Raw genomic sequence first — 24,638 nt, forward strand, 5'->3', positions numbered from 1 at the left:
CATATCTGGAATCTGTTTAGGGTAAGCAGAATAATCAAACCCCTTGGCACAGGAAAGTAATGACAGCGTGGAATCTAAGGACTTTCCCCTAATATACATAAGGGAATTTGGGACAAGAAAACTCCCCCAAATGCCAGTACTTTACGGTGCTGGACAGGCAAGGACAACAAAAGGTGAATAACCCATAAAGTGCTGGGACTGTCTTTTTCCAACATAACAGAAAATTTCAGAATTCATGACAGAAAAAATGAATTTCTTGCTAATGTGGTGAGGGTTTTCACTGTATATTGTTATAATCATTGAGGATAACAAAGAAAACTTCAGAGAAATCTTCAAGATAAGAATAAATATCCTGGCTACAACATGACAAGACCTCCAGGAGAGTCATAGAGAAAGGAATAATCTGAAAGACGTACTCAATGGCATGTGTTCTCAGTGACTGTTAGCTAGGGTTGTTGGTAGAAAAAACATTCAGTGTAACATTTCCCACATTTTCTATATTATTATTCTAATTTATATTTTGAACTCATTTTGTTTTCTCTGAGAAACATTTTCTGACTATCTTGATAACTATTACAGTTTGACACACTTCAGTCTGTGCAACATATTTTCTTCACAGTTACATGGATAACAGATAATTTATTTTAGGCTATGAGTTGTGTGCTCATGTTATTGCTTATGTTACTTGATTCTCCATTCTTTTATTTTAAAGCACATTTATATATATGTCAGAATTGATCAGGAGGGCTAAAGCTACTGGCCATATTTAGCACTACAGAATACATATAGCCAAATAGAGTGAATATAAATATATCCAAGAAAACCCACCAGTACTGGGATACTATAGAGAAAAGGGACTCTGTAAAGCTACTTTTAATTTCCCATAGTGTCACAGGAAACTTTTTCCCTTGGGTGACATGAACACATGACTTTTTCCCCAGATAGGACACAGACCAAAGGATGAATACACCAAAACTAGTTTTGGTGAGCCAATGAGTTTAATAGGGTTACTTAGAGAACACAGATGAGAGGTTACTTACAGAAGCATGGGTGGTTCAAGGGCATCACCTCCAAGTCCCACCCAATCCTGGTTGGTGACCTCATGGAAGCTGTATCATGGAGTCCCACTTCTAGTTAACTTTCTATCTCCTATATACTTAGTGATTTCTTAAGATCACTTGAAGCTGGAGGAAGGATATTTGGGAATATGTGCTATATGTGACCCTACCTTCCTCCATCTATTAGAAAGTTGTTAATAGCTCTATTACTATTAATATGCAACTTGTGTCATGATGTTATTCTGCTTCAAAACTGCCAGAGCTACATGGACAAAACATCATTCCTTTCCTTAAGATGTCTTCATGTTAGAGGAAATATCATTCTTAGTTCTCTACCATCTACCTATTTATCTATCTACCTATCTGTGTATAATTTTATAATGTTACCAAATGTTTTATCTCCTATTATTGACAAATATCATGCCATGTCTATAGTTCTGCATCTTCTGTAGTACAGCCTTCCAAGATGGATACTATTAGACATAGATTTCACTTATGAAGAAATAAAAGGGACTCACTAGATTTCTCACCAGAGTCATCACTAAATAAACAGTGGACCCATGTGAACACAAGTGGTCTCATTCCCAAGTTCTTATTGTTTGAACTTTTATTCAGTACATTATATACCATTACAAGTTTATTTTTAGAAGTAGTTTAGAATTTACATAGCAGGTTAGTTAAACCCATAACTGTTGAGTGGGTGCCCCTGTGTCTAGATTGGTGATACAGAGCTGGGTAAGACAAAGTACCATCACGGTAAGGGATCCTTTTTTAAAACCATTCTTTAAGATCAGCCCCCTCTATTCCTACAAGGTTGACTTGAGAATCTTGGTAGTTGCCTTGTAAGGGAGCAAAGAACTGACCTAAGCACATGGCTGAATAATGACTTTACTTTTATGTATTTTAAATAACTACATTAATTAATCATACCATTTAAAGAAGATAAGTTTCTACCTCATATTTGATATTTATTCATTAGCTTTGTTTCTAAAATGGTGGAGTGGATGGTCCAATTGCAAATTGAGAAAACTATGCATGCTTTGGTTAGCCTTTTGTGATAATTTGAATGTTTGTCTCCCCATATACTCAGGTGTTTCATCAAAGCTTGTAATTTGGGTTTCCAGCTGCCTGGCTGGGAGACGGGTCACTGAGGGCAGATTATGGGGTCCAGCCAAAAAGTGTGTTTTGGGCTGTTCTGAATTCCAGCCTAAAGCTATGCAAAGTAGTATGAGCTCTGTCTGGTTCCTTGCGATCTACTGTCCATGTGTGCTTGCTTGTGGTGCTGGTGGGAGTCTTTCTCCATGGATCTGTGTACGGGGGCTACCATCTTCCTTCATTATGGAAATTTCCCTGAATCTATAAGCTGGAATAAACCCTTCCTCCTATAAACTGTGCCAGGTTTGAATGTTCCTTCCAACAACACAGAGGTTACTACTACTAACTTCTGTTAATTTAGGGGCAGTGCATTGCTGCTGGGATGGGTTTATTGACTTCTGGGGAGTGGGTAAAGGACTGATGGGATTAGGAAGCTGGTCCTCAGTTACTGGCCTAGATCTAGGATTGAGTATGAGCAAACCAATGTGACCACAAGGTTTCCGTCACATTCTTCCTCATGTGGTCTCTCACACTTCATAGGGTGGAAAGGAGTATTTTGGTTTGGATCCTCATTTAGGAACAAACACCATTTATTCACCTCTATAATTATATATATTGTGCTGTCAACAGGAAGAAAACAACAGGGATGTATCTGGCCATTATTATTCATTATTACATTAAGTATTTGTTAAAATTATCTTAAGATTGCATCTCATAGCCAGAATTACTCTTTAGAGAGGCAAGAGAAAGCTATTTTCTTTTAGACAGTTTTAACTAGGGACAGGAGCCCAAAGATGGAACCAGAAAATGTCACCCTTCCTTGGCAGGAATTGAACTCCTATCCCATCCAGTTTTATCCACAATGGCTGCAGTTCCCACTGCTGCTTCCACAGTTTAGCACACTGCCTAAGTGGGCTGGCCTCTGGGTAAGCATCCTGAATCCTTTAACCAATCAGGTCTTCCCTTTATATACCCAAGTCTGAGGAAAAATTCATTTTCAATTGACAGTAAATGCTGGTCTGTGCTGACCTCTGTTCTCTCTCTGCTCTGTGATCTCATCTGTCTGGACACATATAAGCTTGGCTTTTGCCTAAACAGCCAGGCTGGATAAGGGAGAATCCTTTTTCTCTATTTGGGTAGTTTTCTGCTTGCCATCCATCTGTATTATGCTTTGTAGATACCTTCTCACTTTGATTACATGCATGATTTTTCTCTGATCTCTGACTCTACCACCTGCACATTTTCTCTAAACTCTAGATATACCAAGTGGGTATTTCCTATTTATCCTCGGAATCTACTACATATGTCACTTCTCTGAACTGTGCCATGGGTGTAATAACTCTCTTGACTCTTTTCTTATCTGAATTCCCCAGTCTGTGCTTTGAAACTTTCCCTCTGCTATTTTTCCTTAATCTATCACACTTAATCCTTTTAACTATATTCCATGTGGAAGGTCAGGGAAAATATTCTACCTCCCATACCAGTGCATATTTCTTCTAAAATATGTTTTCATAGACTTCTAGATCCTGTCTTTCATGTGCTTGTGAAAGTACAGATCCAGTCTTTTACTAAATTCCAATTCCACATAAATAACCTCAGGATTCATTATTTCTCCCTCAATAAGTTCTGTAATTCTTTTTTTTTTTTAATAACATCTAGCTCTAGCTTAGGCTAACCTATAATTCATTATGTAGTCTCAGGCCTTATACTTGTAACAATCCTTCTATCTCAGCCTCCCATGGACTAGGATTAAAGGCATGTACCACCACTCCTGACTTCATAATTCTTAATTTATCCTTCTCTAGTCCATTTTTATAAATTCTTTGATAAAATAATAGTATCAAAAACTGGGTTTATAAGTCTTGGATACCCCTCCCAAACTCCCAAATTATGCACCATTACTCTGCTATATTCTAACCACAGGATATCTAAGATCATATAGATCACATGGAAATATAAATCCAAAATTACTGTGTACATTGTTTTCAGAAAATGTATTCACCTAGATAAAATAGCTCCTTTGTCACAAATATTTTATATCTCATCTCTCATAGTCTAGCATTTCTCAAGAAACAGGCTTATCTCTGTAACCAGTTGGCTTCCAGCCTTCGTGCATTCATTTAAATTTTAGTATCAATATTGTAACAATGCTATAAAGTTTATAACCATAGCTTTTTAGTAGAGTCATATAGAATCCAGAACAGTATCATAATTGTGCAAAGGGAGCATTAAGTAGGCTGGCTGGAGTGAAAGTCATATAGATGAGCCTAGATTAAACCCTATAGCAAGTGAAGGATTCTGTGTTGCAAAGGCAAAGGGACCTGGTACTTGATCCTGCTTCCCTTGGACTTCTTATGTGGAGGTGACTTAAGGAGATAACTGCTTTCACCAGTGAGGAGTAAGAATTACAAAAGTCCACAGCAGCAATGTGGATACATTTCAGATACACTCAATGCAGGCCTCTTTTCATAATACTGCAAAGACAAGTAAACAACATTTAGTTCATTGCTGATTGCTATGGAAGTCGTTACCTCCAGCATTTGCACTCTTAATACTAGTAGACTTAATTTGACAAAATATCCTGGTAATCATATACATACTCTTTCTTACATAATTTTCAGAAAAAAAATAACAATTTCTTTCTTTCTTTCTTTCTTTCTTTCTTTTTTTTTTTGAGGCAGGATCTCACTTTAGCTCAGGCTGACCTGGAATTCACTGTGGAGTGTCAGGATGGCCTCGAACTCATGATGATCCTCCTACTTCTGCCTCCTGAATGCTGGGATTAAAGGTGTGCACTCCCACACCTGGCTAACAACAATTTCTTAATCTTTCCATGTGAATTTAATGCATGTTAACATATGACAGCCTTTGAAGGTAGCTTATTAAAGATTTGGAAAGATTATAATATCTTTACTTGGCATTGTTCTCTGGGAAACTAGAATTCTAGCATTTTGCCTTGCGAGTTTGTATGCTACACAATGAAATACAAAAGCTGGACAAAGGTAAATGTTGCATTTGTAGTATGGCTATATGAAATGGAAGGTTTTAATCACCAAAAAGACCCAACATGTCATCTCCTTCTTTTTCCACAAGCACAGGGTTGCTCCCTCTGGTATAATCTTTATTTTTTTTTTCCTATCCAGAACAGACTTAAATGAGGCCAGATGTTGGCTGTCCAATATTATTTGTGTCATTTCTTAGCCAGAAAATCAACTTTCTCTTTTACTTACTTCATGAAAACTTCCCATTCTTTCTAATATAACAAAAAAGTGACACTAGATCTAACAAATTCTTAATTTCAGTATATCTTTGAATATTAGTAATGCTTTTACCAATTATTAAATATTTAAATGAACACTCATCACAGTGTATATTCAATTTCATCTCAACCTAGCAATATAAATGCTTCAAGACAGACAATATAATCAATATTCATTATATACATTAAATTTTTTATTTATTTGTATTTGAGACAGGGAGAGGGGAAGAGAAAGAGAACGGGTGTTGTGGAGCCTCTAGCCACTACAAACGAATTCCAGATCCATGCACAACCCTATGGATCTGGCTTGCACTGAACCTGAGTCCTTAGGCTTCTCAGGAAAGCACCTTAACTAAGCCATCTCTCCAGGTCCCCCATCACTATTTACATTTGCAGTGATTTTATATAAACTGTATTTTGTATAAATCAAACTGTCAAAATGTTTGGCTTGTATATTTCTGTACAGAGTTAGTAGTTATTGCATGGTGAGTCCTAAATCCAGTAATTGTCTCATTGATTACTAAGGTGATGTTTCAGTTGAGGGCCAATATCCTGAAGTAAAGTTTAAAGCCACCACAAACAGTAAATCCAGCCTAAACTTTAGAAAAGTTTTATCCATCAACATAATTCTGAACATAAATATTACAAATATTTATTTAGTGAAGTCATGTGTTATGTACTGAAAATACAATGTGCACCCATGTGTGAACCAAATAATTGAAAGTATAATTTGTCAGGAAATCTCAAAAAGTTTTTAAGAGCATGAATTTCAGATGAAATTAGATTGTCCAAGATAGTCAAATAACTATATAAGGGATATTCAATTTTAGATATGCAGAATTCCTGAGTAGCATGAGGTTAACAAAGCACTGATTGCTATTGACAATGGTATTATTAATTTCCAGAACTTCACAAATAAAACACTATGAACTAGAAGTTGAATATACAAGAAGAAACTATTTATTTGCATGATGTCTTTTGAGACCTCTCTCCTCGACTTGCATGTGACAATTTCTTACCATGTTTTACCATTTTTACCATGCTGGTGTCGTCTATATATCTGATTTCATCTTAACAGTGACGAGCTAGAGAGTGTTATGCAAACAGGCCTCATTATGTACTTAACTATCTCTTTTTAAAGACCTCTATTCCAAATGGAGTCATATTCTGAGGTTGTGAGAGTTAGGAATTCAACATGAAAATTTTAGGGTGGATGTGATTCAGTCTTAACACTGGTAAGTCAGGCATCCCAAAGGACTACAGAGTGGCAGCTGCTTCCTTTGAACCATGTTCCATAAGTCCCTGAAACTAGAAGCTGTCCTATGAGATCTGAAATAGACTAATGAAGTAATGACATGATTAGGGTTGCTCCAAATTAACTAAGATTTGTTTTTCTGTCTGGGGAAAAAAAAAAAAAAAACATATCCATGAACTGAAGTTATAGAAAAAAAATTCCCTAATTTGTGCCTATGGCCCGAAATTATATTTGCTACTTCCACACTGTCTCCAGTGCAGGGCCATCCTAGGGTTCTGGGCTGCAAATAATTGAAACATTCAAGTTAATAGCACAAAATAAATTATTGAAAAGTTTCAGGTAACTCAGAATTATTGGAAAGCTTCACAGAGAGGATATATGTAAGTAAGAACTAAAAAATTTCAGGAAGGCAAGAAGCAGGTGAAAGAAAAGACAACAGCCGTCCTATAGTTGAAGGGCCTATAGAGAATGCTGAGAGTATAAACCAGGTAGTGCCACCACCAGAACAGATGACTTCTGGTGCTCTTCTGGTCCTTGAATCATTTCAAAGAATCTTTGGTGAGGAGTCTGGACTACGGACAAACAGGCATTCAACTATATTGGGAAGGTAGTTTCCTGTGAATTTTCCTCAGTGGAAGACCATACACAATGGAGTGGAGATAATTGTTTAACAGAATATACTGGTGAGATTTAAGAGGAGAACAGGAACAGGGAACCCAAAATGTGACAGCCCTCACAAAACTAGCCCATTACAAACACCCAGTTCAGCAGCTGTTGCTGATTTTCCAATAATTATCAGTGTATGCTTTCATACTAAATGAAAAGTCCCCAGGGGAGTAAGAAAGGGGAAGGTCAACACAGCCTAGAATATTTGGATGAATTTTAATACCAGATGGTAGATGTGAGAAGACCTTGAAAGATGTATGTGGAGGATGTGAATCATTAGAACAGGAGACACAGCATGGTCCAGGGAGCGATAGCGTGAGTGTGAGGACACGTGTTGAGCATGATGGATGTAGAATGAAGAGGGAGAGGGAAAATGGGAGCTGCTTCTGGCATGTTGTGACAGATGAGCACAGATAACTTTCCAGTGGGAGCTTCATAGAGAAACTCTTGTTTCCACATGGACAATGGTGATTTATTGGCCAAAAGGAAGCCACTGCAGGTTCTTAAGCAGCCATTTCCCAGTGGCACAACATCTCCTTTGTTTGAGATTTCAGGACAGCTGGAAGAAGTTGTTCAGGGGCTGGGGACCTCAGCTATCATCAATTTTCCTTTTAGCTACTGTTAATAGTTTCTCTTATTCCTAATATTTCCTTCATTTTTGATATCTTGCTTCTCTTTCACATTTTCCTCCCAGGTAAACAAAGTTATTGTATCTCTCATTTTTTTTTTTTTTTGTGATCATGACAGCAATCTTATTTTGATATTTTTATGATGCAAATAAAGAACTCCTAGTGAATAAAATTATTACTATAAAAGAGACACTGGAAAAGAGTAAGTTAGTTGAAACAAACTTTGGCCCCAAAGATTGTAAAATCCATGCTATAAGTAAATGATTGAGTCATAACACTGGGAAGTCAGGCATCCCAATGAATACAGACTGGCAGGTGCCTCTTTGACACATGGCTTATGAGTCCCAGAAACTGGAAGCTGTCTTGTGAGATCTGAAATAGACTAATGAAGCACTGACATGATTAAGGTTGCCCCAAATTAACTAAGATTGATTTCATTGAACATGTTCTCATATTAACGTTATAAAGTCAGCATTTATTTTCTCACACATTTTGTGTTTGGGTTATTATAGGATTTATTTTTCTATAACGTCTGATATATTTGGCTAGCTTTTCTATGTGAATGCCAATACAAATCCAGATATTTCAAGATACACATGAGAGAAAGAGAAGAGGAGAGAGTGAGAAGGCAGGCAGACAGACAGAGATAAGAGTGGGACAGACAGGCATACAGACAGATAGGAGAGTCAGAAAGACAGAAAGACATAGGAAAGCCAGAAAGACAGACAGGGGACAGAGGCAAACAGGAGAAAAATAGAAGAGAAAGAGATAGGCAGATAGGAAAGAAAGAGAGGAGAGAGTAGGACAGAAAGCAATATAGTCAGATAAGAGAGTGGACAGACTGGAGAGAGACAGCTAGGAGACATATTATATAGAGAGACATATTATTGCTTATTTTATTTATTATAATTATTACATATTATTTTTAGAACAATAAAAACACAAGTGTTCAGTTACAGCTCTAACTTCTGTCTTCTGCCTCTGCTTCCCCTTTGACCTTCCAACATTCTCAATAAAGTACTGAAGGGGATCATGGGCACTGTGGGGGCTGCTAGAGCAGAAAGCTGTAGGAAAGGGCAAGAAATGAATCCTGCCTCCAATGAAGAAAGCATCACTAAGTCCATGTGTTGCAATATCTAAATAAAAAGATGAATCATTCTAATCACTGACTATGTGGTATAGGGAAGAGTTCATTAAAAATACACCAGTTCTGGGCTGGAGAGATGGCTTAGCGGTAAAGCGCTTGCCTGTGAAGCCTAAGGACCCTGGTTGGAGGCTCGGTTCCCCAGGTCCCACGTTAGCCAGATGCACAAGGGGGCGCACGTGTCTGGAGTTCGTTTGCAGAGGCTGGAAGCCCTGGAGCGCCCATTCTCTCTCTCCCTCTATCTGTCTTTCTATCTGTGTCTGTCGCTCTCAAATAAATAAATAAATAAAATTTAAAAAAATACACCAGTTCTCTATAAGCAGCAGCATTAGCTGAGGTCATCGTACAAATATGCATTCTGGATTCAGTGGCTTTTTATATGTTTTGTTAGACTGACAGAACCAATCCACAATATTCTATCTAATACATAATTACTGATTTAGACTGTCCATTTATAAAAAGTAAATTCATACTGCACTGTGGGTGAGACTGTTCATCTCAACTAGGAAATCCTGCACAGTACCCTAAGTGGGAAGTCAAGACAGTCCATGAGATAGTGATGGTCATTGTGAGGGCATCATGTTATCGTAGGATCCTGACACCCCTTCTCAGTGGTAAACAACAAAATCCAGCAGTTTATTCAGACACTAAGATCCCCTCCCCCAGGAGGAGGGTTAGAGATGCAACAGACACTAGTTGGTGTACATTACTCTGTTCATTAATGGGATTAATTCATGCTGTTTTAAATTAAGTTTTATCTCAATATTTTTAAATAACACAAAATAGAAAACTCCTATAAACTTGAGGGCTAAGTTCTATCCAGATGAAATCTGCCTAGAAATATTCATATTGCATTGGTTTGGTTTCCCTGCATAGGACCTTATCTGTTCTCTCTGAACACTGTAATGGAAACTTGGAGAAGTTCACTACTTCTGCATTTATGGACACTAGTATGTTAGGACTACTGACCTTGCCTCCAACTTCTGAAGTATGTCGCTGTATTCTTCTGGATCTTCAGCACAGTGCATAGAAATCTTGAGTCTGTTTTTTTTTTTTTTTTTTTTTTTTTTTTTTTTTTACATTTTTTGCACTTATTTAAATTTGATTAAATTACATATATTCTTTCTGAATACTTGCAATCAAGACCTTAATTACTATAAGAAGAATATGTATTTTTAGCAGTATGTTATCTGCAAATAATAATGTGAATAATGCATCATTTTGAAAGAAGTATGGTTTTGTAAGCTTCATTAATATGTATCTTAATAGTTCTCTTGTGTAATGCATACTTGCTGGATAGTTTTTCCAACTGAGGAAGTGATACAATACAGTTTCTTTAAAATCAATGCATTTATAATGTTTTACAGATTCTCAGATTTTTATGGTTCTCCATCTCCTATTTCAGCACTTAAGATCCTTCCATCAGTTCTACTCTCATCCTTGCTAGTGAATAATAAAAATAATCACAATTAGTCCAAATGAGACTGAAAAAATGATAACTTCTTAAACTTTCAAGGTGTTAGTAAACTTTTTTGAATAGTGTGCCAGATTATTACTTGCTCAAAAGCAGTTCACACAGCCAGTATGAGAGAAGGTTAATTTAATGTTTGTCAATGAGGCATATGTATTTATATGACAAAAAATGTGAAATAAAAAAATGAAAGTTTTATGGTATCATGTTTTCAGTATTCTAATCATGACACTGATTTTCTAGTACACATCATACATATATATGTATATTTGAACCAAGGAAAGGCTCTGCAGTGAAAATATTGATACTATTATTTACCATTACCTGAAGGGAATGTTTGATTGACACTCATGAGAAAGAGTTTGAATCTTTGTATTGCTAGTTATTTCCTCTGAATACTTGCTTGGGTCAGAAAGTTCTCCAAGGTACAACAAAGCCTTCTCTTTTCTTAGTCTTAACACTGACCTGTCAATAAGATGATCTCCCCTATCAGCCTAGCCTCAAGTGTCCTACCTACTCAAATGAATGAGCAGATCTTTCCTGTTCAGCAGTTCAAAATTGGCTCTGACTAAGAAGATGTGTGTGGAGTATATCAATATGTGTTAGTCAGCTCAAGCATTCAGTAGCATTATGGATGTGAGCCTAGGTGAAACTTGTCTTCTCAGTGGCCATTGTGATTACTGCTATGGAGTTAAGAACAAAAGTTAGAGTGATAACAGGTTTCAATTAATTTTGTCAACAAAGACAGTAGACACCCAGCCATAAAACTTCAATAACTCTGTTTTTTAAATGCTATAATAAAAATTCACACAAGTGTCCTATATTTTTGATATATGATGAAGCTACTTTGATACACAGTTATCCTTGATTAGATACTTACTAAGAAGTTTTAAAACTTTTATTTATATTTAAATATTTCTCCACTGGAGACACAATTATTAGGAGAAATGTGCCTAATAACTACCATGGAAGCTGGAGTAGAGGATAGCCTGTCTTTATTCTTTTACTTTCTCTTTGATATTTTAAGAATGTTTTGTTAGCTCTTTTGTCTGAGAAATATCTGTCTATGAAAATCACATCTTTTTCATGGAATAACCCAACTCATTCTCTATTTTTCCATCAATGTTCATTTATAATAATAACATGCAAAACCTGGTATGATTACTTTTTGAACATCTCTGCATATTTTCAGGCCCTACTAGGCTGCGATCTATTTTAATGTAATGTTTTTAAAGATGTTATTATATTTTCAACATGAGAATAATACTAAGAGTAATAAATAGTAATAAGTAGCAATTCGGAGCTTTACTGTGTTCTCCCATTGTTCCAGGAATACTACATAAAGCTTCCCAAATAAATCTCCCAACCATTAAAATCATTCCATGATATCCATGTTTTATAATCCATATTTACAGATGGTGGAACAAGGGTTCATATAATAAGTAACTGACTCAGGCTATATTCTGCTAAGGGCAGAATCTTGTATTGAAAAAGAAAACTACATTATAAGCCAGGTCTTTGGAATGAGATACAACCACATCCTATGGATTTTTATTAGAATTAGCAGCTGTGTGGCCACTGCCCCTTCCCTCTTATTATTTATTTATTTACCACACTGAGAGTTTCTTGCTCATTATTTTATTCTTATTACCCATGTACCCCTCTTATGTGAGTGCCATGTTGAAGAATGATTGGAAAAGGTTAATATGGGCCTGGTGTGTAGTCTTAATGAGAGAATCAGCTCAATATGAGATACATAAGTCAGGGATGTTTTATCCATAAGGGAAAGTGTTAAGGGTGTAAATATTATGAAGATGTTTCACTATAATATTTTCTTGCAATAATTCACAGCATTTTCTCAAATTCACATCTTTCCTGGTAGAGCAATGACACAGGTAATAAAGCTCATACCTGGAAACATAGGATACATAATGCCCAGCTTGTTCACGGACACATGATTTCATTTGATTTACTAATAACATTTTTTGTGATTCTTCTTGTTACACATTTATTTGGGTCTTACTGTGGCATGACCTTAGCCAAACATTTACTAGACTCAAAGCTGTAATGATACTTTTAAATTCTATGATTGCTTAGTGTGTGATATATTCTGCTTTATAGCCAATGGTAATAGTACGGTTAAGCAACAGAAAAGACAGGTGAAAAGAAAAACTTAGAGAAAAAGTCACTGAGATACTGATTAACTATGAGTAAAAAATTGCAGAAAAAAAAAAAACAATTCATTCTCTACTTTGCCATCAGTTTAAATCACATCTTAACACTTTCTGGAGTAGAGACCTCTACAAAGTGGCATGAAATGCCTTCCAAGCTCAGGTGCACTAGTTCTTCAAGTGACAGGTGATTGCCTACATAACAATACTAACTTTTAAAAGAATTTACTTGTCTCAGTAGCGAAGTGTTTGCTGTACAAATATGGCAATCTGAGTTCAGATCCATAGAACCCACGTAAGGCTAGACACAATGGTGAGGTTTATAATTCAGCCCTTCTATAGTGAGATGGAAGATAAAGAAAGGATAATTGCCAGACAATTTTGAGCCAGCTAGCCTGAGGTAGGCAGTGGTGAGTGGGGAAGAAACCTTGTTTCAAACAGGTAGAAAGTGAGGACCCACACCCATGGTTGTCATCTCATCTGCACATATGCATTGTGGCAAACATACTCACACACAGGCACAAGCACACACACACAAAAGTGGTAAAATAAATATTACTTAAAATGAGGACCAAAGCTTGCTAGCATTTCTCAATATATAAAATATATTACCTTATTTCTGTATTTTAATTACGTAACATTGTTTTAACCAAACAATGCAAATATGTTTTCATCTTAGTTTGACATCAAACATATTTTAATTGCATTTGTGTTTAGAAGCTTTTTCAATGGGAGACAGTGAGGAAGTATGGAGGATTTAAGTAATTGAGGCATGCTAACACATAACATTGAATAAATCAGAAGTACTGATTAACTTTTCAATCAAGTAACTTGACTTGTTGCTTTTGTTATAATTTGATATCTGGGGCAGGTGGCAGAGGTAGATATATATTTAATAATTAACATTAGAACAAATGAACAGCTGGATCTGATGCTAAGTATTGCTGAAAACAGAATGTGAGAGATTTTCTCAGTATGAGTCCCTGTGGCTCAATGGACTATCCTCAAATAGAAGGAGTAACGTTTGTCATTCCCAAGCATCAATACTTATAATCTCAATTGCCTATCCTTCTTCTTGCACATGTTATTTCTTACTCTCAAAAGAACCTTTTGAGAAGTAAATAATTGTTATTATTCTCTCTTTGCAGGTGAGGGGAGCAGAGAAAAGAGAATTTCAGTGGTTTGTTCAAAACATCAATAAATGCAGTAATAGCTAAGATCTGAATCTGCTAATTCTTATATGCTCTTAGGGACAGCAAGGGTACAACCACAGGTTGAAGGGATAGTGCGTAACAGCCTGCTGAGTTCAGGTGAGGCAGGGTAGTCAGAGGATTGACTCACTCTCAGAGGGAACCAACACACAGAGTGTGTACACACAGTGCAGGAGAAAGGGCCCACACATCTGTGCCAGTGCTTCTGGCCTGGGCACCAGCAGATCCCTGGGGGACCCACCCAGGGGATCACAGCAACTGGAGTGCATGCCTATGTGAATCAGAACCCTACACTGCCCACCAGAAGGATCCCAGCAACACCACCAGCTCTGATCTGTCACATACCAGATCCCTATGCCTCTGGTCCCCACAGTGCCAAAGCCAGGACCCATGCTTCTATCAGTTCCACCATGAGGTGCCAGTCCCTACTTGTGGCCCAGTGGGTCCCCAGGTGCTAGAAGTAGGGCCCATTATTCTGCGCCACCCTACACGGCTGACACCTGTGTGTCCTCATGGTGCCAGAGCCAGGGTCCACAGTTCCACTCTATACAGCTGGTCCCTGAGGGTCCCTGTGGTGCCAGAGCTAGAGCCCCACACATTCATCACACCCCACTCCACTGGCCTCAGCAAGTGCCCACTGCCAAAGGGGGCTAGGATGTACTCCATAACCTGCTTAGCTGGTAGAGTGGGAGAGCAAAAGCAAGTGCTCCTCCTCCTGAGCCCCATGGGCAAAGCATGGTTGTAATAGTGGGCTGAAGAGAGATGCTGGACTTCCAACCCCAGCTCTTGTATAAGCTACCAGCTTAGAGCTGCTGGAACACTTTCAAAGTCCATAACCTGCCCATATGTGGATAAAGCACCATCACATTTCAATCTGGTTCAAACATCAAACAGAACACTCACTGAAGATCCTACAAGTGAAAATGCTTGCTTTCTACTTCAAAAAAAAAAAAGATTTTTACCCCAGATATGGGTAAACACACCACACACACACACACACACACACATACACACACACACACACAACACCCAGAAAGCAAACAAACTGAGAGATCTCCACCAAGATTGCCTAGCCTCACTATGGAAGTATCTTACAAAAACAAAAAAAGATAACATGCTCAGAATCCCAAAATAAAAGCACAATAAGATCTGTGACCCTGACCAAGCACATAACTGAACTGGAAGTAAATCATTAAAACAAATAAACAAACAACAACAACAACAACAACAACCCCTAAACTTCACATAAATGAAATGCAATGGAATCATCTCTTACAGCACACAGTTTTTGATGCTAGGCTTAGCTTAATTGAGGAAAACCTGAGCAATAAATGAATTGAAGGTGAGACAACAAATAAAGGACCTCAATAACTAGCTGTTTAAGCTCAATGAATGCATGATTAAATGCAAGAATGAATTCCAAGAAGCATAAAAAATTCAAACCACAACTTGAAGTTGGAACTCTACAAGGGGAGGGATATGGTACAACAGAATACAACAGAAGAAAAAAAAAAAAAACAGAAAAAAATCAAATAGAGATTGTAAAAGACTCTACAATCCTTCATTACCAGTTAATCACATGGAGGACAGACCCTCAGATCTGGAAGATAAGTCAGAAGAAATTGCTCAGGAATCCAAATGTTGATAGATTCAAAACAATCATGTGATCAGAACTTGAGGAAATAGTGGGATGCCCTAAAACAAACAGACAAACAGATCATGGGTATGCCAGAAGGGGAAGAAATGCATGCCTAAAGCATGGAGAACATATTCAACAAAATTATTGAATAATATTTTCCCAGTCTCTCAAAAGAAAGGCCCATCCAGATACAGGAAGCTAAAAGAACTCCAAACAAACTGTACCAAAGAAGAAAGTCTTTAAGGCACATCATAGTTAAAACTCGAAACAATGAGAACACAGAGAGAGAGTGCTCAAAGCAGCAAGAGAGAAACAATATATTATATATTATATTCAAATGTAATCTCATCAGATTTTTTAATGGAAACCCAGAATGCCAGAAGAGCTTGGAAAGGAGCACCTCAAAAATCTAAAATATAAAAAAATAGCTCAACCCAAACTACTAAACCCAATGAAATTATCCCTCATAATAGACGGTCAAAGGAAAACCTTCCATGATAAAAGCAGCTCTATGATTATATGAACACAAAGCCAAAACGATAGAGAGTATTTCAAGTAATTCTCCAGTCAGAAGAGCCAAACAACCAATCTCATGTGCCTACATGAGGGAGTTGACAATTGCCAAAATTAGACCAGGCACAAATACATAAAAATCCAAACAAAACACCAAACCCTGTAAAACCTCAAACATGGAAGGGCTTAAATTAAACCTCACAATTATAATCTCAAATATTAATGGTCTTAATCACTCATCAAGAAACAGAAGTTAACAGGATCAATCATAAAAATAGACCTTTATATCTGCAGAACGTGTTCTTTGAAAAAATAAACACGATATATAAACCCCTGGCTAATTTGATTAAAAAGAGAGAGAGAGAGAGAAGTCTCAAATAACAAAATTAAAAACAAAAAGAAAAAGGTCACAAGAGACAGCAATGAAATTGGAAGACTCATCAGGACATATTTCCAAAACTTCTACTTCACAAAATTTGATAACTTGGAAGAAATTATTTGATACCTACACACATATCACCTACCAAAACCAGATTCAAAGCAGATAAGTCTCCTAAAAAAATCAAACAACAACAATAAAAAAACCTATCACATCCATCAAGACTGAAAATGTAACCAAAATCCTCCCCAAAAGAAAATGGCCATAAATTCTCAGCTGGATTCTACCATACCTTCACTGAAGAATGAAAAACAGTTTTCTCAAGATTTTTCTTTTTACTTTTTTAAAATTATTTTTTATTACTTACTTTTGTACTCAGTGAATACAGTCAGTTTGGTACCATTGTTGGCCTCCTCCCAGTCCTCCCCCTTCTCACTGGCCACTCTTTGTTGAGGTATATGGGTCATGCATTGTGGAGTTAGCCCTCACTTATGGGTAGGAGGAAATGTCTCTCCATATCATGACCCAACATATGCCTCTGACATTCTTTCTGCCCCCTCTTCCACAAAATTTCCCTGAGCCATGTTAGGTTCATTTTAGGTCTGCTTCAGTGATGAGGTCTTTGGGAGCCTCTATGCCTCTGGATATCTGATTTGGTAGGAGTTGGTTGTTCTCTGTGTTGATCTCCTTCACCCTTGTGCTGGCACCAGGTTCACCAAGAAAACAGCACCCTTGCTTGTTTTGCCAATTATTCTTAGTTTCAGCTGGGACCCTTTTGAGTTATGATGGGGTTGTTCTCTCCTTAGGATCTGGGTCTATCTGAAAAAAGACAATCAGATTCTCCAACAGAGAGTAAATTTAGCACTAGATAAATGGGATAACCCTTATTTTTTATAGAGAATTTAATAGGTGTAGGCCCTCTTGTAGTCCACAATTGGTGGTAGTTTGATAATGGAGAGTGGGCCCATTTTTGGATATGGTTCTTACTTGTTTTCCAGCTCCAGCTATGGGTTCCATTCCACTAAGTGGATCAGTTAGTCAAATCAAGAGCAGTTGGTTTCCCACCATGGCTATGCACCACCATTGCACTTGTGTGAGCATCATGACAGGTTATTTGCTGTTAAGTAGGTTAGACCATGAGTTGCTTGGACAGATGTTGGTCATTTTCCCCAAGTCACACATGTAGCACCTTCTGGCACTAGACTTGTTGACTGCCTGTGGTCTGGCTCTCTTCGAGCTTACAGCCATGTCAAACCATGTTATGTGTCAACTGCATATGTGTCTTCAGGACTAGAGTCTTACCAATAACCTTTGGTGGGTCTTCAAGTGCTCTGAAAAAACGTCCGTCATTCTTTTAGGAAATCTTGTAGGTCTCTCTGATCAAAAGCTCATTGTAGATGATAGCCACCTGCTAGTACTGGCAGTTACAGGTCAGTGCCCAGAAAGAGAAGAAAGAAAAAGATAAGTAATATAAAAGAGTTAGAGAGGAGAGAGAGAGAGAGATGCTGCAGAAAATTAAGCTCAGTCTTTACTGTACAGTCTCCAGTGCTGTATGACTCAGGTGTTCCCTCTAAGGGCCTGGTGAAAGTTCAATCATTTGGTCTGCCTTTTATGGCACCATTGCCATTTGGGTCTAGATTTTGTGTATTCCACCCCTTCCTTTGCCCTCCCCTCCCTCCTCACCCACCCTATTATCCAGTCCTTGAGATGCTTGCTGGGTCTGTTGGCATCTTGGGTAGATTCAGGTTAGGTGCTTTAGATGAGTGAGACTGTGTTGATTATCTTTCTGTGATTGGGTAAGTTCACTGAGAATGATCTGTTCCAATTTCAACCATTTTTCTTCAAATTTCATTGTGACATTTTTTCTTACTGCTCTGTAGAATTCCATTGTGAAGATAACCTACCTCTTTGTTATCCATTCTTCTATAATGGATATCTGGGTTGATTCCAGCTCTTAGCTATTACAAACTGAGCTGCTATTAACTTGGATGAGCAAATCTCATGACTGAGACTTTAAGATTTTAGGGTATATGCCTAGTAAGGGAAAAACTGGGTCTGTTGATAACTTTATAGCCAGCTGTTTCAGGAGTCTCTATACTGCTTTCCAAAATGGTTGTACCATCTTACATTCACACCAACATGGGTGAGGGTTCGTATTTCTCCACATCCTTGCCAGCATTTATTTTCATGATTTTCTGATGTTTGCTATTCTTACTGGGGTAAGGTGGAATCTCATAGTTGTTTTAATTTGCATTTCCATGATGATTTGTATTTCTTCTTCTGTGAACTACCTGTCCAGCTCTTTGTCCCATTTTGTGAGTGGGTTGTTTGACTTTTTATTGTTTAGGTTTTTGAGTTCTTTGTAGATTATAGAGATTAGGTCTCTGTCACTTGCATATTCAGCAAATATTTTCTCCAATTCTGTCAGTAATCTATGGGCATTGCTTATTGTATTTTTGTCTGTGAAGAAACTCTTCAGCTTCATGTGATCCCATTGGTTCAGTGATTGTTTCATATCCTGTGCTACTGGGGTTTTGATCAGGAAGTCTTTTTCCATTCCTATATCATGGAAAGTTCTTCCTATATTTTCTTCTAGTAGTATCTGAGTTTCTGGTCTTATATTGAGGTATTTGATCCATTTGAACTTAAGTGTTGTACATGGAGAGATGCATGGATCAAGTTTCAGTTTCCTGCATATGGTTATTCAGTTTGTCCAGCACCATTTGTTGAAGATGCTGTCTTTTTTCAGCCTGTTGTTAGGGCCTTTGTCAAATATCAAGTAGGTATAGTTGCTTGACCCAAAGTCTGGGTCCTTAATTCTTTTCCATTGGTCTATACTCCTATTTTTATGCCAGTACCATGTTGTTTTTATTACTGTGACATTATAATATAGCTTTAGATCAGGTATGGTGATGCCTCCAGAGGTATTTCTTTGCTGATGAAATGCTTAGATATCTGAGGCCTTCTGTCTTTCCATATGAATTTTGAGATAATTTTTTCTATCTCTGTGAAGAACAATGTTGGGATTTTAATTGGAATTGCATTAAATCCATATATTTCCTTCAGTAGAATTGCCATTTTCACATTGTTAATTTTGCCTATACAAAAGTATGGGAGGCCTTTCCATTTTCTCATGTCCTCCTCAATTTCTTTTTTGAGTGTTTTTATGTTTTCATTGTATAGATTTTTCACTTCCTTGGTTAACATTATTCCAAGTTATTTTATTTTTTTGTTGCTACTAAAAATGTGGTCATATCCTTTATTTATTTCTTGTATTTTTGTCATTTGCATATAGCAAGGCTACTGATTTATGTGAATTGATGTTGTATCCTGCTACTTTGCTAACAGAGTTAATCCTCTTCAAGAGTTTTGGGATGGAGTCTCTGAGGTCTCTTGCGTATTGAATCATGTTATCAGCGAATAGAACTAACTTAATTTCTTCCTTTCCAAATTGTATCCCTTTTATTTCTTTCTCCTGTCTTATTGCTTGAGCTAGGACTTCCAGTACTATATTGAAGAGCAGAGGTGAGAGTGGACAAACCTTTCTTGTTCCTGATCTCAATGAGACTTATTCCAGTCTCTCTCCATTAAGTATTATTTGGGCTTTAGGAGCTTTGTATATAGCTGTTATTATGTTACCATATGAACTGACCATGCCAGTTCTGCCCAATGATTTGATCATGAAGTAATGTTGTGTTTTGTCAGAGGCCTTTTCTGCATCTATCAATTGATCATGAGGTTTTTGTGTTTAACCTTATTACATTGACAGATTTCTATATGTTGAACCACCCCTGTGTTCCTGGGATGAATCCCACATGATCAAGGTGCATAATTGTTGTTGGATTCGGCTTGTGAGGATTTTGTTCAGGATCTTTGCATCTAAGTTCATCAGGGAAATAGACCAGTCATTTGCTTTCTTGTGGCATCTCTGCCTGGTTTGGAATTAGGGTAATAATAGCTTCACAGAATGAGTTGAGGAGCTTTCCCTGTTCTCCAATTGTGTGGCACAGTTTGAGAAGATTAGTTATATTTCTTTCATGAAGGTTTGATAGAATTTAGCTGAGAAGCCATCTGGTTGTGGACTTTTCTTTTGGGGGTGTTTTTATTACCTTCTCAATCTCAATGACTATGAAAGTTTTGCTTTGAAGATTAATCTACTCTTAGTTTAGCTTTGGTAGATGGTATGTGTCCAGGGATTTATATATTTCCTCCATATTATTCAGTTTTGTGGAGTAGAGGGTTTTGAAATAAGTCCTGATGATTCTCTAAATTTCACTAATGTCTATTTGTTGTGATCTCTCCTTTTTCATTTCAAATTTTGTTAATTTAAAGAGTGTTGTTTTTTTTTTTTTGATTGATCAAATTGCCCAGGGGTTTGTCAATCTTGTTTATTTTTTCAAATAACCAGCTCATTGTTTCACCAATTTTCTTAATTGTTTTCTTAGTTCCCAATTCATTAGTTTCTGCTCTGATCTTAGCTATTTCTTTCTGTCTGGAGCTTTTGGGTTGGATTCTTCTTGCTTTTTCAGTGCCTTTTACACCTAAAATCTGTTAGGTTATTGATTTGGATCTCTCTGTCTTTTTTATGAAGGCATCTGGTGCTATGAATTTTCCCCTGAGGACCACCTTCATTGTGTCCCATAAGTTTTGGTATGATGTGTTTTCATTATCATTCATTTCTAGAAATTTCACAATTTCATTTTTATTTCATCCCCTACCCATTCATTATTTATAGTGTGCTTTGCAGTTTCCAGGAGCTGATGGAATGTTTGGTGGGTCTTTTTTTGTTAATTTCTAGAAATATAGCATTGTGATCTGATATGATGCAGGTAATTATGTCAATCTTCCTAAATATATGGAGGCAGGCTTGTGACACAGTATATGATCCATTTAGTGAATGTTCCATGGGCAGCTGAGAAGAATGTGTACTCTGTGGATTTGGGATGGAATGTTCTCTAGATGTACATTAGGTCTAACTGATCTATGGTTTTATTGAGCTCTCTTACTTCCCTGTTGAGTTTCTGTTTGGATGATCTGTCTATTACTAATAATGATGTATTGAAGTCCCCAACTATGATGGTGTTGGTGATTATTTGTTTTATTGTTAAGTAGATTTTGTTTTATGAACTGTGGTGCTCCTGTGATTGGTGCACAAAGATTTATGATTGTGATATCCTCTTGATGGATCATGCCCTTGATAAGTAAGAAATGGCCTTCTTTGTCTTTTTTGATTATTTTTGGATTGAAGTCTATTTTATCCAATATTAATATAGCTGTTCCTGCTTGCTTCTTATTCCCATTTGCTTGGAATATTGTTTTCCACTCTTTCACCATGTGGAGGTGTCTGTCTTTAGTGGTGAGGTGTGTTTGTTGAAGACAACAGATTGAGGGGTCTAATTTTCTGATCCATCCTGTTAGCTTGTGTCTCTTGATGGGTGAATTAAGGCCATTGAAAATTAGGGCAATGGCTGTGAGGTTTGATTGATCCCTGCCATATTGTGTTGTTGCATGTGGTTTGGTGTTTTCATGGACTTTGAAGTTTTTTGTGCCTTCTCTGAGTTTGGTTATTGTGATCTACTTCTTGTATGCACTTGAGTTTGATTATTTGATTTTTCTGTGTGGAGAATTTCCTGAAATACTCTCTGTAGTTTTGGTTTTGTGTTCATATAATTGTAAAGCTAAGTTTTGTCATGGAACGTTTTTCTTTCATCATTAATTATGTGGGATACTTTTGGTTAAGGTAGTTTGGCTTGGAAGTCATAGGTTCTTAGGCTTTGCAGTGTTTCATTCAAGGCCCTTTGGCTTTTGGGGTTTCCATTGAGAAATATGTCATAATTCTGATGGAGTTACCTTTAAAAGTGATGTGCTGTTTTTCCCTATCTCTTTTCAGGACTTTTTCTTTGGTTTCAATGTTTAGAGTCTTAATGACAATATGCCTTGGAGAGTTTCTCCTTTGGTCCAATCTGTTTGGAGTTCTGTTAGCTGCTTGTATCTTGATAGGCCTTTCTTTTGAGAGAATGGGAAGTTTACTTTGATTATTTTGTTAAATAAGTTCTCCATGCCTTTGGTCTGAAATTCTTCCCCTTCTGGTAATCTCATGATCCGGATGTTAGGACATTTAAGTGTATCCCACAATTACCTCCTGTTCTGTTCATAAAAAATTTTGAACTTATTGAAACTTTTGAACTCTTGAACTGTTTTTTCTGTCTTGTTTTCCAGATCAGAGTTTCTATCTTCCACATGGATAACTCTATTCTTGAGAGCTTCTAAAGAGTTTTGGGCTTTTTCTATTAGGTTTACTTTTTCTACTTCTTTTCAATGTATAGTTCCCATCCCACTTTCAAACTTCCTTTTCACATCATTTTTTTTATTTTCTTGATTCTTATTGGAATTCATACTTGCATTTCTTTATGTCTTCATTTTGTATTGCCAGCTGATTTTTAAGGTCCTCTTTTTTTTTTTCATTCTCCTTAATATCTCTTAAGTGTCTTTGAACTCCTTCCAATCTCTTATCAATTTTTCCTAGCTTAGTGATGGCAGCATCCACACAATTATCAGTCCTTTGTTGCTTTTTTGCAGGTTCTGCCAGTAGATTGGTCAGTGTTTCATTGCTCATAGCTTCGTTTTGGTGTTCTGATTCTAATGTCTCTTCTATGTTTTGTTTAGAGACATTCATTGTAGGACTGGGTGATATTACTGGATTTGCTTGCATGTGACTTTTCATGTTATTTCTTTTGTGCTATAGTCTGCCCATCGTAGTGTATGGGCAGGGAGAGTAGGACTGTGGTCTCAGTGGGTGTGGGAAATGATGTCTGTTGGGGGAGTTGGCCTGAACTAGCAGGTGGGAAAGCAGATGGGCAGAGTGGTCCTGAGCCAACATGTGTGTGGTCACATAAGCCTGAGCTTACATGCAGGGGGAAGCTGAAGCAGGATGAGCTCTCAAACAGTGGAGCTTCTCAATATTTTTAGCATAATTAGAAAACAAGGTATGCCCCATAACTCCTTCTATGGAGCTAGAATCATGCTAATACAAAACCAAACAGAGATAGATAAAGAAAAGAGTATTACAGAACTATGCCATGATGAACTTATATGCAAAAATCCTAAATTCAACAACACATAAAATGCATTATATTGGTGCAGGCATGGCTTAACAGTTAAGGCACTTGCCTACAAAGCTAGAGGACCTAGGCTCAATTCACCAGAACCCACATTAGCCAAATGCACAAGTGAGTGCACATGTCTGGAGTTCTTTTGCAGTGGCTGGAGGGCCTGGCACACCCATTCTCTCCCTCTCTCTCTCTCTCTCTCTCTCTCTCTCTCTCTCTCTCTCTCTCTCCCTCTCCCTTTTGTCTGTCAAATAAATAAATAAATATTTTAAAAAAAACATACACTTGATCAAGCAGGCTTCATTCCAGGGATGAGGGATGGTTCAACATATGGAAATTTGTTAGCATAATACACCACAAAAATAATCTTAGTCAGAAGAACCACATGATCATTTCTATAGATGCAAAGAGGACCTTTGTGAAAACACATCACATCATGTTAAAAACGCTAGAAAGACTAGGTATGGAGGGTTAATATCTCAATATAATAAAGGTTTTATACAAAGCACTTAATGCTCAAATCATACTTAACATGGAAAAAGTGTCAGGATATAAAGTCAACACAAAAAATTAGTAAGCTTTCTGTATGCAAAAATATAATATGCAGAGAAATAAATCAGAAAGCTTGTCCCATTTTCAATAGTCACAATAAATATATTGGAAGAACAGTAACCAAGGCTGTGAAAGATCTATATAATGAAAACATAAATAGACTCAAGAAAGAACTTGAGGAGGACATGAGTAGGTGAAAAGACCTCCCATATCCCTGGATAGGTAGAATTCACATTGTAAAAATGGCAATTGTACCAAAATCAATACATAGGTTCTACTCAATATCAATAAAAATCTTAGCATCATTCTTCACAGAGAAAGAAAAAATAATAATCACAAAATTCATAAATTCATATAGAGTGACAGAAAGCCTCAGATAGCCAAAAATATAGTTAGAAAAATAGATACCTGTTGGGTATCACCATACCCTATCAAAAGCTATTGTACAAAAATATAGTAACAAAATAGCATGCCACTAGCATAAAAA

The sequence above is a fragment of the Jaculus jaculus genome, chromosome 1, assembly GCF_020740685.1.
Source record: "Jaculus jaculus isolate mJacJac1 chromosome 1, mJacJac1.mat.Y.cur, whole genome shotgun sequence".
Taxonomy (NCBI): Eukaryota; Metazoa; Chordata; class Mammalia; order Rodentia; family Dipodidae; genus Jaculus; species Jaculus jaculus.